This window comes from Rhinolophus sinicus, linkage group LG01 (assembly GCF_036562045.2).
Source record: "Rhinolophus sinicus isolate RSC01 linkage group LG01, ASM3656204v1, whole genome shotgun sequence".
Lineage (NCBI taxonomy): Eukaryota > Metazoa > Chordata > Mammalia > Chiroptera > Rhinolophidae > Rhinolophus > Rhinolophus sinicus.
The window spans coordinates 41,617,411-41,641,771 of NC_133751.1; the positions used below are offsets into that span (position 1 = coordinate 41,617,411).

Sequence of the window (24,361 nt, forward strand, 5' to 3'; positions counted from 1 at the left end):
TCCCTCTTTCCCTCTTCTGTACAGCCCCTCTGGGGTATCCATCTCCATGTTTAAGCAATGGGTGAAGGAAATTGAGTCAGAACATTCTGTAAGAACATTCTAGAAAATTGTCCACACCCTGGACATATGGAAAGTACCCATGCTCAAAAGACCAAGGTGGTCTACACCTATGCACACCAAGGCACTGCCACTCTCACAAACTCACCTTCTTGTTCACCTCTGCCACTCCAATCTGTACAATTTAGAGGCAACAGGTTCTGAAAGAGAATTTCAGGTATCAAAATTAGCAGATTGGAGGGTTACATTAAATATATTTAAAAAATTAAGAGATATCTGAGGATATTGCAGTCATAAAATGCAATTAAGACATGTGCTGACAGTAGGAACATCACAATAGCTTAGATTTTAATATCCCTGTATTCTTGTAAAAAAAGAAAAAAAAGAAACATAGAAAGCAAATGCCAATTATATGTTCATTTAAATTTGAAAAAAACTTACAAGTCCAAATTGCATGCAAGTGAACAAAGTCAGAGGCTGGCAGGAAGCCCATATAGGAGGTTGAAATGATACTGTGAAGAAAAAGGGATTGCAAAGGGGTCTAATCAATGGACGATCTCAGAAATCTCTAGAAAATATTCACACTCAAAAAAAGTAGGAAGGCCTATCAGAGAGGCAAGTCTGTGAGCTCAGCTGAGGTGGAGCGGAGTTTAAGCGCTGGGGAAGGAAAGAGACTAGGTCTGAAGATTATTCAGGAACCTCAGAAGAAGTAAAGCTCAGAAAAATATGACAAGATCCAGGTCACTAGCTGATAGCATCCTGTGAGAAAATCAGGAAAGTGCAGTGTTGGAGCAATAAGCCCGTCTGGACCAAGACATACAGAGTTTATACTCAGTGGTGCCATAATATCAGAAAAAACACAATGTATTGATGTAGATCACAACTGATGATTGAATTGATTTTACCAGCCATTGTTCTCCCAAGGACTAGCTCACTAGAAGTAACATTTACAGTGTTACATAGGACTACATCCTTGGAGAAAAATCTCAATTTTCCTCCAATCCACTGTCACTTGTATATTATATAAATTTTTATATATAGTAATGGTCAGGAACCCAAGCAATCGATCATATTTGATCAAAATAAGCATAAATCATTTATTCATGATTTACCATTCCTAACTTGATTCACTGATACATCTCCAGACAAGACAAGGTCAGTACAAAGAAAAAAAAAAATGATTAAGCATCTTGCCCTCAGGAGAGAAGAGCTTAACCATCAAATTCATCTTCACATCTGACCTCATGAATCTTGACACTGAGAGTACTGTAAGAATAGATATAGCCCTTAATGGAAGATGGCCATTCACATGAAAATGTCTGTGTAAAAATGAAAATAATGGAAAGAGTAATAATAAAAATGGAACGGGTGTGTCGCCAGTTACCCTAGTCCTCACCGTGGGACAATCTGATTCACCTAACATATAATTGTCTATTCTTTTATCAGCATTTATTTTCAATATTTCTTCCACTTCAAAAAATGTTGTTTTCAACTTTAATTCTCCCCAATTCCCTACTCTGTGGCACCCTGATTTTTCACATATTCCTTAATGTCATTCATGTAATGGTGTTTACCTATGAATTAGGCAAGGTAAGGATGGGGGGATGGTGGCATATTTTAGATCTCCCAATATGATACTACAATCTCCGGTAATCAGATAGGATACAATAATAAGCTTCAAATTCTGTCTTCTGGGGTCAAGGCATTCTTTAACTTTCTTAATTCTTCTTCTGGCTCCCTACCCACCTTCTGCACAGAAATGTAAACAGAGCCAATCTGTACATGATCTTATTCAACTTGAGGAGCTATTAAAAAAACCTATAAATTGGGTTGCTTAAACAATAGATATTTATTTTTCACAGTTCTGGGGGCTGGGACATCCAAGATCAAGATGCCAGCAGATTCGGTGATCGCTCTCTTCCAGACTTGTTGAGGACGGTCTTTTTGCTGTGTCCTCCTACGGTGGCAAGAGAGGGAGCTCCGGTCTCTTTTCCTCTTCCTATAAGGACACTACTCCTATCATAGAGGCACACCCTCATCTAAACCTAATTACTTCTCAAAAAGGCCTACTTCCGAATGCCATCACCTTGGTGGTTACAGCTTCAACATATGAATTTTAGGGAAACAATTCAATCTGTAGCATATACCTATGTCATATATATGGTTATATGTTTTGCATTAAATGTAAAATATATATATATTCCTGAAAATAAAACTGACAATTAATGTTCTGATAAAAAAAATGCCTAAATGGCTGAATTGATTCTTTGTGCAGTTCTGGATAATTTCCAAGTTTCATAGCATAAGATAACAAAATACATTTATTATCTGACCCCTGACCCCAATTTACTTGGTTTCTCCACTCCCCTCCTTTCTAGCATTCTACCCTCTAGTCACAATTTGTTTTTCACCCTTCACTTAAAATGTCTGATTCTGTCAATGCCTTTGCACATACTGTTCCCTTTACATGAGATGCCTTTTCTCCCCTTTGCATTAAGATAAATCCTGATTCATCCATTCAGACCAAATCCCACTGAAGTATTTTCTGACCTCTCCTTTCTCCCAATAGTTAATTACTCCCCTTTCTATTTCTATCTCAATTTGTTTATACTTTATAATAACACTAAAGCCGTGAGTATTTCAATTGCTTGGTTATGTTTCTCTCTCTCTCCTATTAACTGTGAAACCCTTGAGGACATGGGCAAATTATAACAAAACGTTTTAATTTGGAAAACCCAGATCTGTGCCTGATCCACAATAACTCTCAGTATATGAAGAGTAAATAAATGAGTGAACTATTAACATAGGCCACACAGAGAAGTATTAGATCAGTTGTTTCTCAGTATTCCTGGGTCTGGAAATACTTGCCCCTTGTTTCACACAGTCTCCTCTACTTGGCCTGTCCAGTTTTGCCTATGGTTTCACTGCTTCAGCCTTGCAAACCTGCTGCTTAGTTAACTCATCCCTTGCTTCCTGCTTCAAGAAATCTCTATCCTCTTACCTAAGCAGTGTTTTCCAAACGTGCTTAACTAGAAAGCTCAATGAAGGTGCTTATTAAAAAAATATATACTAATTCTTAAGCTCAACCTTAGATCTACTGAATATGAAACTGTAAAGAATGGGCTCAGTAATATATTTTTAAACAAGTTCCCTAAATGATTCTGACGAAGGTAAGTAAGAACACCATGAACAGAGAGTAAAATCAGTTTGTTCTGTTTTAGAACAATTGCTTCCTCCAGTGGCCACTTGTCTGAGCTTGCAACTCCATTAAGCAATAGTTCACCTTCCTTATACCTAGATAGAAGACTCTCACTCAAATGTCTTTCCCGAACTTGGTTCCTTGGGCTATTAGGGAAATTGGAAACCTCTCCAATGGATCCCAGACATCTCCATGCTATTTCCTCCAAGCAAAAGTCACTGCAGAAAGGTCGTCCTATTGTCTCCATGTCTAGATGCTCTCTGAATTTCTGTTTCACAGGTGCTGTGGCAGCTGTTTCTGCCAAACCTTAGAACAGCTCTGGGTACTGGCAGTCTGCAAACTGACTCTGATGAGATGTGACAGCTCATGCTCTGTGGATTTATCCTTAATGAGACTAGATCCTGAGGATGTAAGGATTCCCTGTAGAAAGTACAGACTGGGTGTCACCCAGGGTTAAAAATAGGAATGAAAACTAAGTACTTAGCATAGAACCTCATGCAGAGTAAACATTCAATAAATATTGCCAATTATTAATATTCCTGTTGTTGGATAGACTGCATATATTCTTCTTCCCTTGATCCCAACCGAAGGAAAATAGTACTGTACAGGATGTTTAACCTAAATCTTGAACATATGAAAATATTTTAGTTGTCTAAACTAGTTAAACTGTTTAAATTAGTTTTTGTTAATCACAATATTATGTAAGTATAGATAATTTTCATAAAATACCCAAATTCAAGGTGTTTAATTCATATTGCAAAGGCCAAAAACTAGTTTCGGTGATCTAGTAAGCATATTAGCACTTTAAGAACACTTTTGTGAATACTAAATATTACTGCTTATATTAACTTTTTTTTAAATTAAAGTTTATTGGGGTGACAATTCTTAGCAAAGTTACATAGATTTCAGGTGTACAATTCTGTAATATATTATCTATATCTCACATTGTTCACCACCCAGAGTCAGTTCTCTTTTCATCACCATATATTAGACCCCGTTTACCCTCTACTATGTAACAAAACATTCCAAAACTTACTGGCTTAAAACAACCACCATTTTATTATTTCCCAAGAATCTGTGAGCTGGCTAGGTGATCTGATTCAGGCTGAACATGGTTAATTTAGGTTGGACTCCTTCATACATTTGTGGTCTGCTGGAGGGTTGCTGGGGGATTGTCTGGCTGTTCTAGTTTTGCCTCAGCTGGGACGACTTGCCTCAAGGACAAGGACGTACGCCTAGTTTGTTCAAATAGTGGCCACAGGTGTCCAAAGAGGGAAAATGTGTAAAGTCTCTTGACCTAGGTTTGGTAGACATTAATGACTTGGCCAAAATGACTAATAACTTGACTAAAATGACTACTACAATGTCATTTTTGCCATATCTTATTAATCAAAAGAAATTGTAAGTTTAGCTTAGATCTAAGGGGTGAGAAATAGACTTCACCTTTAATAGAAATTGCTTAAATATATTATTTCAAAGGATATAGGGAGACTATTCTTTGGGATAGTCAATTCAGTTAGTCTGCCACATTAGTCATTGTGGCAAAATATGTCACTTTGGGGGTTTTCTAAAATTTTATACAAAAAGAAAGTTAGATTAAGAGCTAAGGTCAAGATCATGCTCTTGACTCATTTTCACCCTGGTGGTTAAAATAAAGCCATAAAGATTATCAGAATTATGTGTTCATCTTTTTAAAAAATATATTTTATTTATTTTTTCAATCTTTATTAAATTTAGTGGGGTGACATTGGTTAGTAAAATGATATAGGTTTCAAGTTTACATTTCTATAATACATCATCTATATATCACATTGTGTGTTCACCACCCAGAGTCACTTGTCCTTCCATCACCATATATTTGACTCCCCTTTTCCTCTTTTACCATCCCCTTCCCCCTTTACCCTCTGGTAATCATTAAACTATTGTCTGTGTCTATGAGTTTTTGTTTCTTTGTTTGTCTTGTTTGTTTGTTGCTTTCAGTTTTATATTCCAAATATTAATAAGTCATATGGTTCTTAACTTTTTCTGTCTGACCTTTTTCTCTTAGCATGATAATCTCAATATCTATCCATGTTGTCACAAATGGCAGTATTTCATCTTTTCTCACAGCCAAGTAATATTCCATTGTCTATGTGTACCACATTTTCTTTATCCAATCATATATTGAAGGACATTTTGGTTGTTTCTATGCCTTGACAACCGTGAATAATGCTGCAATGAACATAGGGGTACATATATCTTTATAGATAAATGTATTTAGATTTTTGAGGTAGATACACAGAAAAGGGATTGATGAGCCATATGGTAATTGTATTCTTAATTTTTTGAAAACATCCATACTGTGTTCCATAGTGGCTGTACCAATTTGCATGCTCACCAGCAGTGTATGAGGGCTCTTTTTACTCCACAGTCTTCCCAACACTTGTCATTACTTGTCTTGTATAATAGTTATTCTAGCAGGTGTGAGGCAAAGAAAAGAATAAAATACCTAGGAATAAACTTAACAAAGGATGTGAAGGACCTCTACACTGAAAACTATAAGACATTATTAAAAGAAATTGAACAAGACACAAAAAAATGGAAAGATATTCCATGTTCATGAATTGGAACAATCAACATAGTTAAAATGGCCATATTACCCAAAGCAATATACAGATTTAATGCAATCCCCATTAAAATACCAATGACATTTTTCAAGAAATAGAACAAAACATCATCAGATTTGTTTGGAACCACAGAAGACCCAGAATAGCCAAAGCAATCTTAAGAAACAAGAACAAGGCTGGAGGTATCACACTGCCTGACTTCAATTTATACTATAACGTGACAATAATCAAAACTGCATGGTATTTGCAGAAAAACAGACACACAAACCTGTGGAATAGAATTGAAAACCCAGAAATAAACCCACATACATATGGGCAGATAATGTTTGCCAAAGAAACCAAAAAACATACAATAGAGAAAAGAAAGCCTCTTCGATAAATCATGCTGGGAAAATTGGAAAGCCACGTGCAAAAGAATGAAACTAGATTCCTACCTGTCACCATGTACCAAAATTAACTCAAAATGGATCAAAGCCCTAATTAGAAGACCTAAATATAAGCAATAAATAAATAGACACTTCTCTCAATATGGCCAACAGATGTATGAAAAAATGTTCAACTTCAGTAGCTATTAGGGAAATGAGAATCAAAAAGCATGTGTTAATCTTTAAAGTAGTGTTAGTATAAACCTCATGGTTCTTAAGACTATTACATAAGATACAACAGTAACTGCATGGCAGTGTGCCTGACAAAAGGTAAATGTGTATATATATATATATATATATATATATATATATATATATATGATAAATAATGTATATATATAGTATAAATATAAATGTATATATATTGAACTAAGTAAAAATAATGGATTGTTGTTTCTATTTGACTTTTCCATAATATTTATTAAGTAGAGTTTCAAATTTTTCCTTTAGTTTGTTTCATGTATCATCATTACACTGTTTTTCAAGATATTAAAGTTTTTTGGTCATCTTCTTTAGAAACATCCATCCTCTCAAATATGTTTTCCAATTGATCCTTTCATCCCGACTAATGAATAAATGAATATTTTTTTTTTTATTCAATGGGACTTTGTACTTGTAAGAAACAGAAACTATACCAGAAAAATTTAAAAAGAAAATAAACGTATTCAGGAAACACTGAAGCACTTACAGAATTGACAAAAGTGTTGGGGAACCAAAGTCAGAAAATGAGGGCAGAAATGTACAACCAAATCAGGTCAGAAACAGTCTCTAATAATTCTAGCAAAACTCACAGGCTTTTGACTACAGCCTGTGTGCTCAATGAATAATTTTTAAACTCTCCTCTGAGCCTCATTTCAAACCCTCAAGATTCAAAGCCCTTTACTAGAGCATCTGATAGACTGAGCTGAGGTCACAACTCTACCACCACACCTAGAGAACTGAAAGAGAGACTGTTTGTCCCCTTCTGTCTTCCATTGTGGAAAGAAAGGCTTTTCCATTAAATTTACGGTCCCAATCAATTCAGAAGGATGTTTGGATGATGGACAAACTAAAGCAAATGTCCACTGTAATCTACTCCTTTAGTTGCTCTATATTCACAATATCTTTCTTCTCACACCGTATTTAAAAATAATAATAATAATAATAATAATAATTGTAGACTCTAGCATAGGCTATTAGGTCTTATGTATATTTACACTCCTCCCAGAGGGAGGCACTTAATAGTTCACTTCTGATTAACATCCATTTTTTTTCTTTCCCCCTACATCTGCTGTGATTCCCATCTGAAGATGCTGTAGGAAAACAAACAAATGAACAAATAAACAAACAAACCTGTAAAGCTAACCACCACCAATCTCCTATAGTGGTAGGGTTAAAGAAAAGTAAAATTATCGGGGAGCGTGTACAAGCTGAGGCTGGGGCCAGGAGGATGCTGGGGTACCAGCCAGGCTGCCCAGCCTGTGTATGCTGCATTCCATGTTGATACATTTCTCAGAGCCATGCCGAGAGGATGGCTGTAGGCTGGTTCCTAATGACAGCTCAGCTCCTCACAAAGATCTTCACAGCAAAATTAAAGAACAAAAAAAATTCTGTGGATTAACTTTCTAACCTGAAGAACAGGAAAGTATATAGCCAACAACAGAACAACAACATATTCTTTCCTGCAGACCAAACAGAAATGTTTTCTAAAAGCAAAAATATATTGAATGAGCTGAAAAAATAATACCAAGAAATAGAAAAGTAACAGGAGACCAAAATCAAGACATAGTCAACTTGCTTTCACATAGCAATGTGTGTGGCATTTGTTGTTCTTTCTGTAAGCTTTCCTGCTAAATATTTCAGCTAAGATTTGAAAGCGGATTTACGGTATAATCTTACACAATGGGAACCAACAGTTGTTAACTTATAGTTGTTGACTATCAGTGTTTATTTTCTGGTCGTGTCTTTCACTTAAGAGGTGTTTTGATTTCCCAGAGTATGGAAGAGGAAAGAGACAATGTGTCCCGAGTGCAATAGAGATGGAAATCGAAAAGAATAATGATACTCAAATAATGTTTAATGATACTCAAATAATGTTTAATGATCTGTCTTCTTGTAAAAATGTATCTTATATTTTGTCGCTCTTCTCAGAAGTCCAAGGTCCTTGGTTTTTTATATATTATCAAGTATCAGGTCATTATTTATGGTTCTGCAGGGATGTTTTTTGGTTGCCATACCTTGCTTTGGCATTTTAGGTATTTGGGCAAGAGTTTCTGCCTCTTTTCAGTCAGCGCCCAAACATCCAAAGTGGCCAATCTGTGGCAAGAAGTTCCAGAATCTGCAATTTTCAGAGTTGATCTCAAATCCAATTCCATTTCCAAATCTGTGGTCTTAAAATTGTATCTTTGGAAATATATTTACTAGCAGAATGTTATCAAAGAACATGTTAATAGCCTGATACAAAATTCATCAAACTTGCCAACATTTGTGTTGGTGATAGCAAATGAACCCAAACTATGTCTAGAAGAACCTGTCATTCCTTAACATGTGATGTTACCACAAGCTTCATTTGATTTTCATTGCAGTAACATTTCCAGCATCCCACCTACAAGAGAGAAATTTCAGGTCTGTCTTAATGATGGAATGTGAAGGCAGGAGTTCAGCAGTTCATTGATGTCCTGTGTATTGTAGTCAAAAGATGTGTCTTGTGTTTACCTAGAGATGAAAACCTGACATCAAGTGAAGTTTTGAAAACTTGTCATAGGAAAGCAAATACCGCAGGCCTTTATTCTGGGGATATCAATTCCATGGTTATTACAATCTTTGCTGACCCTCTTATTTCTCTAGATAAACCAATTAATTGATCTTAACGTGGCTTTCATGACTAAAGAGAAAATCATACCAACTAGTTTTAACAACAACAACAAAATGCGAAAACAGAAAAATGGTGAAATATCTTCTGAACTATCCTCTAAAAGTGTTGTTGTTGCTATTGCTCCTGCTGCTGCTGCTGGTTCTGACAGACAATTCAGTGTGCCAGATTGAATCACAGAAAGAGCGCGACTGAAGGAACTACAAACTGCTAACCTGTCTGGATTTGGAATATTCTTGAAATCAATGCTTCTCTGGGTGAACTGCAAAAATTAAGAACTCGATGATGACACTTCGTTCAGCCCTTGAATACAGGGCTGGATGATAGTGTTGGCTGCACAGTCTGGTTTGCTTCTAGAGGAAATGGTTGGTTAGTGCCTGGATGAAGTGAAATCATATCAGAGCAATGCAAAAGTAGTTCTTACTGGAAGTGATGCAGCTGAAAATGGTGTAAGTTAGTCTCGTCATCGTGTCCCCTTTCAGATACATAGTCTGGAAGGATTGAATAAGGAAATTGAGATGGAGCTGGGTCAAATTTCTTATAGAAATCTTGATTGTAATCACAGGGTTATTGATGATCATGGAAAAGAAGCAAGATTTTCTTTCCTGAGTGATGTCTTCTTTCTAAATTCCCTACCATTTTGGAAAAAGGCAAACTGGACTTTACCTTGTGTAATTGGTGAAAAACTAATTTTACTTCTTGAAGCAATGTAACTTGGTCTTATGAACTCTGCTCTTCTACCAAACGGGCCATGCAATTTGGATCCAGAATTGCAAAAATGAAGAATAATGAAAATGTAGCTGATAAATGTGGCAGGCTCCAAGTCATTTCCTTAGATAACCTTTCTATTGAAAGACGATTAGAACATAATATTTCATGATGTTGCCACGCAGCAGCCTACCCGTCTGTCTCCTTGTACTTGTCCCTAAAGAAAGGAGAGTCTGTGAGACAGATCCTTTCAGGGACTTTGCTTCACCTTTGTGCTTGTACCTTATGTCTCCCTGTTTGGACCCAAAAAGATGGCTGGTCAGCCAATGACGTGTAAGATTCCCCATGGGTGGGTGGGTGGGGGGGCAACTCAAGCCAGGTGCAGTCGAGTAGGGACCAACAGGAGAACCCATGGGGTTCATAGAGGTGGGCACAGCCCCCACCTTCCCCAGGCTCTGCCTCTGTGGCTGCATTCCTTCCCACAACCTGCAGGGGAAGAGATTCAATGGTGTCCTCTCCATCTATTCATACGCATATAGGTTTTCTCCCTCAGGGAAGTACATACATCCTGAGACTTATGGTTCAGCTGCCAGCAGGCAAGGGTGATTGGCTTAAATCAGTTTCCCATTATGATGTATAGGATTCACAGATCTTGAGATTGTCAAGCGTTATTTCCTTTACTTCCTCACCTAATTAATAAAAGCTAATGTGTAGGCCCGACTAGGCGCCCAGCCCTGTCCTTGAGGCTGCAGGTCCCTTGGCTCGGCTTAAATTCTATTCATGGCTACTGTCTTTCCTTAACCGCCCTCCTTGCTCCCCACAACCCTTGTTGCGCAGGACGTGACATCATAACATAGTAATATTTACTGAATAATAACAAATAAATCATAATTAGTATTTATGAATTTTTTGCTCTATTACCAATTTCACATTCACATCATCCCAGCTAAAACCAAGACTTTTTTATTCTTTTTTTTTTTTTTTTTTTTCCTGTCTGTTTGCCCAGGAGCATGTGAAACTCAAACTGGCATTCAATAACCATTGTTATGTACCCTGACAAAAGCATATCCCTTTGAGGCTTTGAGGTACTATATTAGTTATCTATTTCTACTTAAAATTTATCCCAGCATTTAGTAACTTAAAACAGTAACATTTATTATCTCACATTTCATAAGAATTCAGTCAGAACGGACTTGGGTCCTCTGACAGAGTATCTCACAAGGCTGCAATCAAGGTTTCGGCTGGGTTGTGGGTGGTCTGAAGTACCTAGTGGAGGAAGATCCACTTTTAAGCTAATTCATGCAGTTGTTAGCAGAATTCAATTTATCATGGGCTGCTAGACTGAAGGCCTCAGTTCCTTGCCATGTGGGCCTCACAACATGATATCCACTTTCAATCAAGAGCAAGGGAGGGAGCAAGAAAGGGAAGCAAGACTGAAGCCAGGGTCTTTTTGTAACCTAAGTTAGACAGTGGCATCTCATCATTTCTTCTGTGTTCTGTTCATTACAAACAAGGCATTAGGTCTAGAACAAACTCACAGAGAAGGGATTGTACAGAGGTTCAATATCTGAAGGCATGGATCATAGGGAGCCATCTTAGAAGCTGAATGCCAACAGTACTTAGACCTATAACAAGCAGAACCCAGTCTTAGGTACCGAGAGCAAAATTTCCTCAAGTAGGTCATTAATTAGACATGACAGATAACACTCCTACTTCCATCCTTTGATTCCTAGATAGGCATTTTGACTTTGGAAGAAACAACATATATTATTTCCCGGTTAAGAACATATATTTTATTCATCTTGACAGTTATTCAAGTAAGTGTCTCAAAGCAGGTGACAGAATTGTAATAAGCTATTCTCTCATTCTGTAAGTCCAATTATTTCTAGGAAATATGCTATAAGAGAAGAGCATGACTTCTACTAGACCAAAAACAATGCCTTTTTAATTTCATAGTTAAAATTAATTTCTTGGAAGAAATATTTTGTGATATATTGGATGAAGTTATAAAGACAATGAATCAGTTCACGCATTGCAAGGTTGGCAGAAGGCTGACTGGCAGGGAAAGTAAATTTAAATCCAGTGTCTATTTCAATAAAGAAAAAATGTTTTACTGTCCCAAAAGTCCAATAGAATCAAATAGACACATCATCATCACCAGGCTGATCTCCATGGGAAGCGGCATTGCTCAGGAGAATCAGAGTTGTTTCCTGTAGCTGTCAAAGTGGGGACTCTTTGGTGGTGACAATAGATCTCTGAACTTGTTGCCCTGGTATTTCTGGTCATTTGTTCATGAGCCTATTGAGTGAGCATAGGGGCTAAGTTGGAAACTGGGAAAGGAAGCCCATTGACCTCCACAAAACAATTTCTTATTCCACTCAGATTATGAGCAAGGTCTCCTGGAGTTTAGGAATTTTTAAAAATAGAATATTTACATGGACCTCAAATATTCTTACATGCTTGGCCTTTTCTAAAAGTTAAAGTCATATATCTATCTTCAGACATTTTTGTAAATCATCCGTTTACCTTAATCCTTCCAAGTCTCTTGACTTTGGACAAACCATCAATGTTTGCTTGTGAACTATTAAGGATCCTAATTCAGGCCCCATCTCCTTCTAGTAAAAAGTGTATAGAAGTGTATAGAACATGTAGATAGAATATGTTACACACACTCACTCACATACACACACACACACACACACACACTGTATACTTTTCAAAGAAACATCACTGTGGTGATTACTTTATCTGTTCTCTTTCAGAATCACAACAAAGTGTGGCACTATTCCCGGGAAGATCTATACTCAGATGACTAAGAAAGAAAGAAACAAAAAAACAAACGAAAAATGAGCATTATTTACAGATGGCTTTGCAAGCTATACAAATGCAACTACACATAGATCACCACACCTTTCAAAGCTGGAGCCTGAATAGTTAAAACATTAGAATGTTAACAAATCTGTCTTCTAAAAAAATAGTGAAAGGGCTGCAAAATGTATGAGTTTGTTCTAGTGTTTTGAGTATAGTCTGATAGTCCCTGTATCCCTCCCATCACTTCACTATTTGAATTTGTTTTCATAGAATTTTCCTTGCATTATCTGTCTATATATACGCCACACCACATCATTCAGCATGCTTCTATGACCTGCTTTACTCTTCCTATCAGAATGATGACAATTGATTTTAGGAACCAGTGTATTCTATTGCAAAATTATTAAATGGTTAAATTTTCTCCAGAGTTGACGATATGGAACACAATGAGGCAAGATGGTGAAGGTGTGACAAACCTCCATCTAAGTAAAAGCATAATGTTTCTGGTATTTTTCACTTAATGGGATAGAATAAAACTAATTTCAAATAAAAAGCTGAATAACATTTGCCCAGAGTTGTTAGGAAACAATCTAGAATAGCAGCTATAATCAGATTCACTTTCTAATTAAATAATTATAATCTAGTATTATTTTTCATGCCACGTCTAAATTTGGACTCAGTCCAAAGTCTGAGTATGGTGGAGCTGTGATAGGAATCACTATTTTGTATCTTTAAGTCACTAATGAAGGTATTAAAAATTGCTTTTGATTTACTATTTTTCGTAAATAGGACTCCACTTGACTTTTTTTTTCTATTTTTTCTTTTTTTTTTTTTTTTTTTTAACCAGATACTCCCACTTCATCTTTTCTACCAAAATAATCCTCCCTTATTTCACAGCTCAAGGAGCCAAAGCGGAGATTCTCTTGTCCCCTGAAGATAACTCCTAAAGATAGCTATTTTCTGTATCTGCTCTGGGAAAATTCTGTTAGTTCTCAGCTAGTGATCAATAATTTCCAAAAGGTTTGGATATTTTCTATTTCCCAGCATAGAGTTTCCTCTGTAAATGTACCAATTTCTAAGGAACAATAGGAGGAACATTCACCAAGTATATATTCGATGTGACTTGCCAAAGGGTCTGGCTACCTCATAATGTAAAGGACTTTGGATTTGAGAACTCCTTCAGATGTGAACATTGGAAGGAACAGTCTAACATTGTGATTCAAGTCAACCTTCTCTCGTTAAACTTCTATTTTTTTTTTTTTTAATTTTTAATTTTGTCTGCTAGCTGTTCAACAAAACAGACTCTGACTTCTCCTTTGGACCACAGCAGGGTTACAGTCCCAGCTCTCGCTGTGACTGCTTGTGGATGCTTGACTGAATCCTAGCCAACTGAATATTTCCTTAAGTGGTTTCTGCCACTTCTAGGCCTGACTCATGTAAACCCCACACATGGACTCCTTTGTATTCCCTTCCCTTCCAGAGCAAGCCAGGACACCCCATGGGTGCTCCATGTTTAGGTTTGTAGAGGAACCATCAGCCTGGATCACTAAGTGGCTTTGTGACACCTATATCCTCTTCCTTCATCCTCCAGCTCAGAACTAGCTTGGATTGTTATTTGGGCAAGAAATAAATGTTTAAGGTGTTAAGCCATTATATATTTGGGTATAGGTTTGGTGTGTTTGTGTATTTGGTACATATTTTCGCAGTTTGACCTACCCTAAGTAATGCAAACTTGAGTGTATTGTCCGTGTGTTGTGATTCCATGAAACTCCATGACCAAATAGCTACCATCAAAGAGCTCCAACCATTCTAATTATCACAATTACTTTCATCTCATGAGAACCATGACCACTTTGACTCTGAGGATTCTTATTAGGAAGCTCACCTCAACTGTCTTTTTTCCCACTAATACATGTTGCTTTAAAAACAAAACAAAAGCTATGCAAATAAAAAAGCTATTAAAGCACTTTGCAAAGATTCTGTCATGTACATCTCAGAGAACATAGTAAAAGAGTAGGTCACAAGTGACAAATGTTCTCTCGCATTTCTAACTACTAACTCTTTGAATTCCATTATATCAAGAAAAAATATCTTAATTCAACTTCATTTAGTGTGTATTATCATTGAGTCCAGGTTTTGAACAGCAAGCTGTAGAAATAAAATACGTCCAGCTGTTAGAACTAACAATTATTCCAGAATATAGTATGTCCTATCATGTCTACATACTCAGTAAATGGAAAAAAAAAAAAAGAAAAAGAAAAAAACTAAAGATAATGAAATGTAAGAGATAGAAACTCAAGACAATTATCTATTTATTTTCAATTATTAAATTATCTAAATAGTTTCTTCAGTTTAGGGGGTACAGCATTTACAGGCAAAGAGAAGCAGTCACAACTAAGGAAAGGATTGTTTCAAATAGCGAGGGAAGCTCTATGGGTTTTCAGATTAAGGATATACAATGTTCTCTGAGTGTTTCCATATAGGCCCAACATCAGTTCTTGGACTCATACTGTATTTTAATTAAAGCTCTAGCATTCCCAGAAGAGATCTGGTGATAAAGTGAATTAAACTGGTGTTGTAATTTGGCAGACTATACTGCCAAATTTTGCATTTGATTCTTGGCTCCCGAAGGCCTACAACTATAACTGTAATATTTTCATAGAAAATTTTGGTATTTCAGGCTATGCATTTAGAATTTAAGTTTTTGAGTGTTCCATTCTCTTTAAAAACAAACAAACAAAAACAAAAAAACTATCTGTTTGTCCAAAAATACCCAGCTGACTCTTTTGTTCTGGAATTCATCTTTTCTTTGTTATTATCCTAAAGCAGAGGACACTCAGTTTTAGAAAGACTTGCTTTCAAATGACACTTTATTCCAGGAGAACACAGTTGATAATTTAATTAGAAAAATCATCTTTGCAAGTCATTTTCTGCCAGAATCATATTCCTGAAATAGAGCATGATTTTGCTTAGCTTCACACCCAAATAAGCAGGATAACAAATTCCAGACTTTTTGAGAATCCACTGCTGGTCATGTACTTACAGTACCAGTCAGGGTTCTTGATTATGACAACAGAAACATCTCTGGTTAACGTTCACAAACTATTAACGCATTTAGCAACTACAGAATGGTGAGAATGTCAATGGAAGGTCTAGAGAACCAGCTTTCAGAATGGGCAGAGAGAAAAGGAGACATGCACAGCTGAGATTATGCCTCAGGCATGGGTTTTCAGGACACCGCCTGCCTCTGGCATGGCTATCACTGGACATTCCCTGAGTTCTTGAACTACACTCTCTTTAAGAACTGATCACTGTACTAGCTCACCCATATTTACCTAAGCTCTGAATTGGAAGATTTTAAACACTTCCCTTCTGGATAAAATGGTAACTTTGCCCTGTTTTATCTATGTGTGGGTCGTTTCTTTGGAAACACTATGAGGATAAGAAGTGACTATCCAAACAGAATTTGGGTATTCCTAGGTACTCTAACCAAATAAATATTATCAAAACATCACTCACACCACTGAAAATTGCTTTAGTAAATTAACCAAGGACTTTCATCTGGAATCCTGGCGTAATGCAGAGAAAGCCTTACACTACTTTGATGAATTACTCTTTTGATCCCTTTATTGTCAGTCAGTGTCTGAGAGAACTAACTCAATACAGCTTTTCATTAAACAAAATGACATTTTGAGATAATTATAGGCTCACACACTGATGTCAGAAATGACACAAAGAGATCCCATGTACCCTTAACCCAGTTTCCCTCAATAGTAACATTTTAACTCTATAAAACAATATCACGACCAAGATATTGACATTGCACTATCAAGATGATGAATTTCCCTTCAGCATAAGGGAAATAGCCTCTCTTCTGGTCTTTGTCAACCACAAATATGTTTATTTAAGTTTGCCATTTAAAGAGTGTTATATAAATTGAATCATACAGTATTTAACTCATGGAGATTGATTTTTTTTTTTTTTTTACTAAGTCTATTTATGTAGAGATTCACCCATGTTATGTACCGATAGTTCATTGCTTTTTGTTTTGTTTGTTTTTTTGTGTTTTTTTTTTTTATTGCTGAGCAGTATTCCATGGTATGAATGTACTACAGTCTGTTTAACCATTCACCAGTTGAAGCACAGCTGTGTTGTTCTAAATTTGGTTCAGTACAAATAAAGCTGCTATAAACATTCATGTACAGAGTTTCGTGTGAATATAAATTTTCCCATCTCTGGAGTAAATGCACAGGAGTGAAATTGCTGGGTTGTATGGTAGCTGAATGTTTAATATATTAAGAAACTACCAAATTATTTTCCACGGTGGCTATAACATTTTATATTGCTACCAGAATTTTATGAATAATCTAGTTTCTCTGTATCCTTGCTTTGGGTTTATTTTGCCTCATTATTTTTCTAGGTTTTTGAGGTGGGAGTTTAGATTGTTGATTTGAGACCTTTTTATCTTATCTAATATATGCCATTACTGCTACAAATTTCCCTTTCAGCACCACTTTATCTGTATTCCACAAAAAATTATGTTTTATTTCATTTTTTTTCTCAGTTTAGTTCATTTTATTTAGAAATGTGTTGTTTAGTTTCTAAGTATTTGGAGATTTTCCTTTAATCATTCTATTATTAATTTCTGATTTGGTTCCAGGATGATCAGAGATATAGTCTGTACACTTTTACTTTTTTGAAATTTGTTGAGATTTGTTTTATGACCCAGGATGTGAGTTATTTTGGTATATGTCCTAAGGGCACTTGAGAAAAATGTATATTCTGCTGTTGTGAGGTGTAGTGTTCTAAAAATATCAATTATTCTCTGTTGGTTTATAGTATTGTTGAGTTCTTCTAAATTCTTGTTTATTTTTTCAGTCTAGTTGGTTGACCGTTGTTGAGAGAGGAGTATCAAAACTTCCACTAGAATTATAAATTTGTCTATTGTTCTTTCCAAGTCTATTGTTTTTTGTTTCACATGATTTGTTGCTCTTTTGTGTAGTGAATACATATTTAGAATTGTTACATATATTTTGAGAGAATTAACCTTTTTGCCATTATATAATATAGCATGTTATCTCTCATAATTTTATTTGCTCTGATGTCTACATTAATATTAATATAACCACACCTGCTTTCTTTTCATTATTATTTGCATGATATATCCTTTTCATTCTTTTAATCTCAACCTATCTCTAACATTATCTTTGAAGTGAGTTTCTTGTGGAGTTGGGTCATGCTTTTCAATCTACTTTGCCAGTCTCTGTCTTTTATTTGGTATATATAGACCATTTATATTTAAAGTAGTTAATGATCTGTTAGGGTTTATGTCTGCCATTTTATTTATTTTTTCTGTTTTAATTTTTTTCTGTTTTCTTTTTTCTAACTTTCTTGTGTTATTTGAATTTATTTTATAATTAAATTTTAGTTTATGTATAGTAAATCCACAATATTTATCAGTGTATTTTTTGTGTCGCTTTTTAAGTATTTCTTTAGTTATTTATTATATATACAAAATTATCACATTCTACTGGCGATGCCAGTTCAAGGGATGTGCAGAACCCTTACCTTTCTTTATAGCTTTTTTCCTCCATTTATAATACAATTAGCTTAAATACATTTAGAATCATATTAGATTGTGCTATAACTGCTCTGTCAATCAAACATGGTTTAGGTACTCAAGGAGGAAGTTATTTTATTTACTCATATGTTTACTCCTTTCATTGTTCTTCATACATCCCTATTTTTATATTTACAGTTCTAAAACTTACTTTTTTTTTTTACATCTTCTATTTTTGGCTGACATGTTCTTTTCTTGGTGAGACTTGTGTATTCTCATTTGTTTTTATCGTGTTCATAATTGCTATGAAAACATTTTTATTATGGATGCCTTATCTTTATAATCCTAATATTTTGTCACTGTATTGTTGTCTGTTGATTATCTGTTTGACTCAGTTGAAGATCTTTGTGATTCTTGGGATAATGAGTGATTTAAAAAAAAAAAAATCTACATTTTTTTGTTGTTGTTGTTATGAGGCTGAATCTTATTTAAACCTCCTGTTTTAACTAGTTTTCTGACATTGCTCTTACTGAGGACAATGAGTAGAGCTTTATTACCACTTTTGGTGGTAGAAGTCCACATTTCCCACTAGACCTCCATTTACACTTGATGGGGGGCGGGGGGCTCCTTATTACAAATGAGTGGAAGTGAGAGTTTTGCCTCCCTGCTACTGATACTTCCCTGACTGGGAAGGATAAGCTTGCCTTGTTACTGCTCTCTGTATCACCTCTATTGGTGCTACTGTGAGTGGGGGTAAGGTGGCTTTATTACTATTAGACAATGGTAAAAGTTCTGATTCTCTAGGTTTCCTCTAATATCACCCAAGTGAAGAAAAGGAAGGGCTTTTCATTACTACCAGGTTGGGATAGAATCCTAGGCTCTCTATGTGGTCTCTTCTGACAGCTCAAGGGAGGGGAGGCTCATTAGCACCAGGCTCATCATCAACTCCCTAACCTTCTCTGACACCATCTCAGTGAGTGTGTTGGAGTATTTATATAATGTGTTAGATCTATTTCTTACCACCTCATGAAAATGTGGGTTCCAAAACACAAAATCCCTGATTAAAAAAGAAAAAAGTTTTATAGTCAATAGAAAAGTTTTACAATGTGTAAAAAACTATGGCATATAATAGCAAATAAAATGTGCTATAAGAAAGTTGAAAACAATACTTTTTAAAAGACAAGAGAAGAAAAACATACTTCTCATTATTAACTTTAAAGAGTTGTCCAGAAAGATGTGACATATGAGTTAGGTCTTAAAAAGGTTTAAAGGTTAAAATTTTTTAATGTGGTGATGAGAAAAGCCATTTCCACTTGATAAAACAGAATAAGAAGTTATATGTAAGGGGGGTGGGGGGTGGGGGGTGGGAGATGAGGGTAAGGGGGATCGAATATATGGTGATGGAAGGAGAACTGACTCTGGGTGATGAACACACAATGGGATTTATAGATGATGTAATACAGAATTGTACACCTGAAATCTATGTAATTTTACTAACAATTGTCACCTCAATAAATTTAATAATAAAAAAATAAATAAATAAATAAATAAAAAATAAAAAGAAAAATACAAAGAAGTTACGTGTACAGATATTTTTAGGATATGTTCAGGTCTTGGGGTAGAAAAATTATTCATAATATTAGCACTAATTAATAAAAATAAAGCAAAACTATCTGTGGATAAACCTCAAGTCTTTATCTTTAGCACTAAGTTATTTTTGGAACTCTTTTTCTAAATTTCCAAATGCTGCTGAAAATCATGACTTAAGAATGTATCTTAGCTTTACAAACTTTTTTTAGTATCTGTACATAAATTACTGACTCATTACTTAATTCATTGTTTATTCAGTAAACAACTAGTAATTTTCATGTTCTAGAGAATTTATTTGGTACTAATAAGATATATACCTCGTCCCCAATAATAATAACATATACATTCAAAATATAAATTACAAAACAGTGTGTAAGGGGATTAATGGATTCTTACAGATTGGTTGAATGTCTGTATACTGCTTTTCTCTCACTACAACATAACAAGCCAATAAATAATTTATAAATACTAACTCTTGTTCTCCAATTATTATTTTACAATGAGATCTAGGTTTTTCATGTTTATATTTTTTACTGTAAATACAAATGAAAACTTATACTACCTGTATAAACTAACTTTAAAGGGTATTATTTATATTTTATTGTTTCAAAAAGCAAACATTTTTCTTTCAATTAAAGCTAGGTAATCATATCATCATTTAATATTAGAATTGGAGATGATTTGAAGGAAAAATAAAGTATTGAGACCTGTTTTTTTCTGAATCACAACACAACATTCATCTCTTCATTAATTCATCAAAACAAATATTTATTCAGTCCCTAGCCAATATAAATTTATCTTGAATAAGGTAGGATATAATATATTTCTGTATATAATGTAGTTGAAGTGTCTCTGGTCACAGTTTTGTGATGTTTTCTGGCGACATTGGGGTAGGCAGAATTCTAAGACAGTCCCTCAGATTCATATCCTCTGATGTACACACCTTATAAAATCCCTTAGGGTGGACAGAAGCGTGAATATAATGAGCTGTCATCTCCATCATTAGGTTGTTAATCAGTTGACTTTGATTTAAACAAAAGAAAATGTATCCCACATGAGGGACCTTATTGTCCAGACTTTGAAAGAAGATGAAGTGGCAGAGAGACATGCTCCAGCCTGGATCAAGATGAAGTAAACTGACAGTTTTGAGAGGAAGAGGCCACATGGAAAGGATCTGAGGAAGGCCTCTAGGTTCAGAGAAGAGTCCCTAGCCGAGACCTAGAGAGAAAACAGGGACTCCATCAGAAAACAACAAGGAAATGAATTCTGCCAACAATTGGTAAGGTTGGAAGAGAACCCTGAGTTTCAGATAAAACTGCAGTCCTGGCCAACATCTTAATTTCAGTCCAGTGATCCTAAGAAGAGGATACAGCTAATGCTCTCCTGGACTTTTGACCTATGGATGCTGTGATCTCATAATTTGTGTTCTTTTAAGCACAGAATTTGTGGTAATCTGTTGCACAGCAATAAAAAAATGTACATACTCAACAGCCTGTAGTGGGAGAAGAGATGGGAAATTTTGATCTAATTTATTTTTTCCTGTGGTTTGAAGACAAAATAATGGCTCGGGAGAGAAGGAATTAAAAGAGATTTATACTGAAAGAAAGAAAAAAAAAAGAGGAAGAGTTAAGAAAGGAATAATACAATGAAGGTGAAGAAAAAGTGGAATAAGTATAAAGTTTGAGAGAATTAGCAGGGTGGGAAGGTTTGGTTGGACAGTAGGTTTTAGAATGCATGAATGCAGCAGTGACTGGATAGCAATGCTACCACTGGGGGTTGGCAATAGAAGTGAACTGCTAATGTGACATACATATGATGATCATTGGGATGAAGCCATTGTCTACATGAATCTTGAAGTCATTCATGATGATGCCAAGATAGAAGAAATAAAGATTATTATATTATCCACGTACCAACATCATTGATAGGTAGGGAAGTATGAGCAAAATGTTAGTAGAGGTATGTAACTGAAGGGAGAGTGTTATGGGCTGAATCACACCCCCTCTCCCAATTCATGTGTTGACGTTCTAGCCCTCAGTACCTCTGAATGTGACTGCATTTGGAGATAAGGTTTTTAAAGGGGTAATTAAGTTAAAATAAGGTCTTTAGAGTAGGTCCTAACCCAATATAACTGGTATTGTTAGAAGAAGAGTTTAGAACACAAAGGAAAGACCATGTGAAGATGCAGGGAGAAGACACACACACCTACAAGCCAAAGAGAGAGACCTCAGAACAAAACAACCTGCCAGCATCTTGAGCTGGGACTTCTCCAGAATTGTGAAAACATAAATTTCTGGTGTTTAAGCCTCCAAGTCTGTGGTACTTATTATGGCGGTCTTTAAAAATGAATACAGGGCATAAGAGATACCTATTTAAGGGCCAAAATATTATAATAATTCTTTGACAGTGAATAGGACATGGGTAAATATATCAGTTCTTGTTTGCCCACACTTGCATTTAAGCAGAATCAGTTGTAGGAACAATCACAACGTAAGAATAGCAGCTTTGGTGGGTCCCACTTCCCAGCCTTCTGAATTTTTTGTTCTTTGCAGGGGAACTTTATCTTTACATTAACTTTCATGGGTCATTTATTTTGGTACATCTTTGGACTTAGGGGGATACACACACACACACACACACACACACACACACACACACAAAGCTGCTCCCTAGAAAGCATATCATCTCATATTGTCAAAATGCTTAAGCATAATTTGGATGGTTGGTAGAGGAGACAGAATAATACTTTCAGAGTGAGATGTTTAAGATCTATAACAGCTATTATTTAAGCCTAGCTGAAAAAAATTCCATTACCTACTCTGGAACAAAAAAAAACCATGGGGGTTTTATCATTTTAAAAGTTCCTTACAGGCTTCAAAATAATGTCTCGCAGAAACCTTGTTTAAAAATGCTGTTTCAGGCTGGTTCCTGGCTACAAACTCTCATGCTTCTAAAAGAGAAGATTAAGCCCCCCAAATATATCTTCCATTGTATTGGTAACTATGATTTGGCCCAAGATGGGAAAAATTTTCCTGATGCCCCCTTCCCCCACCGTTGGCTTGAGAGAAAAAATAAAAAAAATGAGAAATGAATAATTGTAATGAATGTTAAGAAAAGATGTGATAATAAAGTTTGAGAGAGAAGATTTTGAGAAACTTTTGGGGTGTGTGTGTGTGTGTGTGTGTGTGTGTGTGTGTGCATACATACTTATGCTTATGTACTGGGTCATAATGTTAGGTACATTTCTTATATTTAATGTCATAAGGCATTTAATGTTAAAAGGTTCTTTCATGTTGCAAGGGAAAGCAGATTTCTTCAATTAAAGGAAACTCATTATCAGAATGTGCAACAGAGCCTTAAATTGGAAAGCTTCAACTAAGGCATCAATCTATAATAGATGCTTCTTCGCAAAGGAGGTGTGCATCAAAAGCAAAGTTTCAGATTAGATAAGCAGAAACTAGTTATTTGACTTTGAACCCTGTTACTATTAGCAGCAGTACACAAAGATCAAAGAGTAGAGAGGATTTCTTTGGAAGGAGCCATTGCAGTTGAAGCCTTCCCATCCCATGCTCACACACATAATATATCTGAAGCCTTCTGTAATAGTAGAGTATACCTGCACTTTGATGACGGGTCAAATGTAAATGACCCAGGGAAATAGACACAAGTTGTGGCTGAAATTTCAGTCTTGGAATCATTTTTTTTTTCCTTTAAATCCTGGGGTGACCCCAATGGAATGTGGAGTGGAGCCCTGGGAGCAGAGTTTGAGGAGGTAATGACAGTAGTCCATTTGAGAAGACATCCTATCTACATGATGAGTCCCAGTTAGACAGACGCAGCCAGAAAAATCTCCAACACATCCACAAAAGTGTTCCCATGTGAGTCACCTTTAAATGTTTGCCAGCCCAGAGAAAATAAAATCCCTTGGCATTGGTACCCCTGCCATAACATGGAGAGATCAGAAATAAGCATTTACTTACTAGGCAAGGAGAAGTGATGCTAGGTGTGTAAAGAGAGAAAGACCACAGGGCTTGTTCCACTGCAAGAAACTGGTTCTGTGCAGGTTTCAAATTGGTGAGCAAGTGAGAGAGAAGAAGACTTAACTTTAAATCTAGTTGTAGGTCTGGTTATTACATGTAACTAAACATTTCCTTTTTCAACCACTTCGTTGAGACTATGTTTACAGTTTAAAGTGATTATAAGACACTTTCTTACTTAAGAGTGACAAGAGAAATCATGGGGCTGCCTGCATTTGTATTCAGGAGGAGAGGAGTGACTATTCCCACAAAGCAAGGGTAAACATGTTTGTGTGGAATACAAAAATAAACTGACTTTTATAATGTGCTTTCTTCAAGTCCTGCTTGAGTCACAGATACATAAGAAAACAAGGAAGAGCTGGGGACAGTCTCCGTGGCCACATATGCAAGCTTCCCTGAAAGTGGAATTGTCCCCAAGGGAACACAGAAGCTCATTTTCAGTGTGTCTAGGGATCCCATCATGGGAAGGGTGTGGCCACTGTGCACTGACCCAGAGGCCCTGTTTGTACAGGTGCTG

At 35.9% G+C, this 24,361-nt stretch overlaps 1 long non-coding RNA gene and 1 pseudogene across 1 annotated transcript in view; one reads left to right on the forward strand and one right to left on the reverse strand.

The window, feature by feature from the left end:
* Positions 1–204: 204 nt before the first annotated feature.
* The window catches only part of LOC141572251 (uncharacterized), a 218,528-nt gene continuing 194,371 nt past the window's right edge, over positions 205–24,361 (reverse strand). Inside the window, exon 3 of the long non-coding RNA XR_012497564.1 lies at positions 205–257. This is a non-coding gene — a long non-coding RNA (uncharacterized LOC141572251). The remainder of the gene's footprint in view (positions 258–24,361) is intronic.
* Positions 3,213–10,018, forward strand: LOC109458264 (asparagine synthetase domain-containing protein 1; annotated as a pseudogene).